Source organism: Chelonia mydas, chromosome 20, assembly GCF_015237465.2.
Source record: "Chelonia mydas isolate rCheMyd1 chromosome 20, rCheMyd1.pri.v2, whole genome shotgun sequence".
NCBI classification, from domain to species: domain Eukaryota; kingdom Metazoa; phylum Chordata; order Testudines; family Cheloniidae; genus Chelonia; species Chelonia mydas.
This window is the reverse complement of record NC_051260.2, coordinates 16,372,888-16,376,344: the sequence shown is the minus strand read 5'-3', so window position 1 is coordinate 16,376,344 and position 3,457 is coordinate 16,372,888.

Here is a 3,457-nt window from a genome sequence, read left to right as displayed (position 1 = left end):
TCCATTGGCCGCCAGGAGGCAGCCCCCGCTTGCCAATGGCTGACCCCTCTGTCAATCAGTGGCTGGGCCCCCTCCCCCACGTGGGAAGTCTGGGGAGAGCCGTCAATCAGGGCGAGAGGTTCACCAATCAGGGAGCGCGGGACCGGGAGGCTGTGCCCATATATGGGGAAGGTGGGTGTGGCCGCTGAGCCTTCATTCACAACATTCGAAAGAGGCTGGAAATGGCAACAATATAGCAACCGGGAGGTTGCGGTGAGTTCCGGCCTAGGACGCAGGCTCCTCCCCCTCCCCGCCCAGGTATCCCCCCCGGCTCCTCCCCCTTCATCTCTCAGTCCCTTCCAGGGACCCCCCCAGCTCTCCTCCCCCCCTGCGTCTCCCAGCCCAGGGACACCCACCCCCAGCTCTTCCCCCTTCATCTCTCAGTCCCTTCGAGGGACCCCCCCTAGCTCTGCCCCCCCTGCGTCTCCCAACCCAGGGACCCCCCCAGCTCTCCTCCCCCCCTGCGTCTCCCAACCAGGGACCCCCACCCCCAGCTCTTCCCCCTTCGTCTCTCAGTCCCTTCGAGGGACCCCCCTAGCTCTCCTCCCCCCCTGCGTCTCCCAACCAGGGACCCCCCCAGCTCTCCTCCCCCCCTGCGTCTCCCAACCAGGGACCCCCACCCCCAGCTCTTCCCCCTTCGTCTCTCAGTCCCTTCGAGGGACCCCTCCCCCAGTTCTGCCCCGCCCCGCGTCTCCCAGCCCAGGGACCCCCCCAGCTGTGCCCCCCCCCCGCGTCTCCCAGCCAGGGACCCCCAGCTCTTCCCCCCGCACATGTCTCCCAGCCCAGGGACCCCTCAGCTCCAACTACTGCATGTCCCACACCATCGACATCCCCCTGGCTCTTTCTCCTCCCCCTTCCTCTTCCAGACTAGGGGATCCCTCGGCCCAGTTGCTGCAGTGCCCACTTCCAGCTCCAACACCTCCCCTATTCCTCCTGCTGCAAGCAGCTCACCCACCCCATGTGCAGGTTCCACCCAGGACCACGTACCCACCCCAGGGTTGCATGTTCCCATCTGTCTCCCATCCCATGCAAACCAGCGTGATGTATGCAAATCTCCTTCCCCTGTGGAAGGACCCAAAAGGCTGCTGTTTATAAAGGGCTCCAGTTAATTTTATGGGACTTGGGGGGGGGGGGGGGATAATATCCAGAGCCCACGAAGGCAAAAGAGGGAGGGATGCTAATCAATGAGGCAGGACAGCATCCGTAAGAGCAGAGGTTTGCCCAAGTGTCCCTCCCTTTCTCTGTTACTATCCGCTGTCACCCCCCTCCCCAGAGGTGGCTGCATTTCAGTAGCCCTGAGCATACAGCATTTGAAGCGCCTTTGGGGACCTTTCACGGCTATTATCTGGAATGGTACCTGGCACCACAGCAGCCTCAGCCCAAAACACAGCTGGGCCCCGCCAGGCTGGGCTCCCTCGGCTCATCCAGCCTTATCAACCATCACTGCACGGGCCACCAGAGAGGCTGGCTGCACACTGGACTTACCCATCCCCCTGCACAGTGTTTGGACTCGGGGTGAGTTCCTGCACCCAGATCATCTATTAATTCTTTACCACCAGGGTGCGACTCCAGGGTCACACCAGAAGTAGCTGAGAGATCAAAGTTCCCCAGGCCTCCCTCAGCCTGCTCTGCTACCCCCCCGCCCCTGTCTCCCCCAGCTCTCCAGCTGTTCCACCTGCTCTCGGCTACCACCGGCTTCATCCTCTGCCGGAATCGACTCAGGAATCGAGGGGTTAAAGCGGAGTGATCCTTCAGGGCCACCCTAGCAAACCGCTGGAAAGAAGGCAGCACGCCACCCACAAGACATCTGAGCTCTGCCTCTTCCTGGAGAGAGGGTACAAATGGCCAGTTCCACACCACGCTCGTTGGTGGGGGTAACAATTGGGGGTTCTGCTGGGTACAGGTGTTGGTTATCCCACCCTTTCCATACCTTACCAGGGGAGGTAGGGAAAGTTAGAAGATAGGGATCACTGATATAATAATAACTGGCTTCTCATCAGATCTTCCTGCTTTGTAGAGAAGGCCAGTATCATTATCGCCTTTTGTAGATGGGGAAACTGAGGTACAGAGGAGGTGTGATTTACTCAAGGTCATGAGTCAGAGCTAAGAATAGAACCCAAGTCTCCTGGTCCCGTGCTCTGGCTTCCTTCACTTGCGTGGTGCTCCTGAATGAACAGGACAAGTGATGAGTGTGGAACTCTGTCACCCTATGTGATGGCTTCAGTTCAGACTTGGATTCCTTAATGATGATTAATGATTGCTTGCAGGAGAGTAGCCAACTGCAATACAGTTCTGCATTGTCTTAAACATCTCATTTTGCATTTCTAAGACCCAGTCAGAAGCCAGATAATCAGGAACCCTGTTCAAAGGAGTTCTTGCTAAAACTTGTTTCAAATCCCAGTGCTTGTTGGGTCTGAGCCTGTTAAGAAACCACAGTGCAGCCTAGATTCAAGGTGGGAGTTCGAAGCGTCAGTGCCTTTCTTGGACAAGCAGGTACTTGCGTAAAGGGAACAATGGCTATGATGTGATTGTCCCACTGACTCCTCTCTTCCCCCCCTCCCCCCCAAAAATGATTAAAAGGCAACTTGGTTTCTCTTCAGAGCCATGTGGTCTAGTGGATAAAGAACTGGACAGGGACTTGGGAGACCAGCGTTTTATTCCTAGCTCTGCTACTGGGTGATGTTGGGCGAGTCACTTTGCCTTTCTGTGCCTCAATTTCTCCCTCTGTAAAATGGGGATAATGATACCGACCTCCTTTGTAAAGTGCTTTGAGAGCTGCTGATGAAAAGCGGTAGATCGGAACTAGGGATTGTTATTAATTTATTGCAGTGCAGATGCAACTAAGGTGTGTGCTTCAGAATGAGTTGGAAACCCAGGCCTGATTCAGATGTGAGTAGTAGCTGTTGCATGTTCTCTCCCATTCTAAGAGCCAGGGGTGTGCTCCTGCAGTGACGCAGCTGGCAATCTCTGCCGGGATGCCAAGAAGGGATCCAGGCACCCTTCATTCCAATGGCAGCTCTCCCCAAAGTGCAATAATGAGAGTACCTTGGTGTGTCCCCAGCTCTCTTGGGGAATCTCATTATGAATGGAGCCTCACAATCCTGCAAAGCGGTGGGCGGTAACATTAGCCCCATTTTACAGGAAGGGAAAGTGAGGCACGAGGGAAAGTGACTTGCTCAAGGTCACCCAGCAAGTCAGTGGCAGGGCTGGGAATAGAACCCAGGAGTCCTGGTCTCCCCATCCCCATTAACCACGCAGAGACCTTCTAGAGCTGGGAGCGGATTCCAGAATGCCTGGTTCTCATCCTTTTGCTTTGACCACTCGACCATTCTTCAAGCAGGGGGCAGGGAAGCAGATAAGGTTGTGGTGAAGGGGCAGGGGCCTGGGAGAGGAGAGATGCCCCGCTGCAGACAGATTG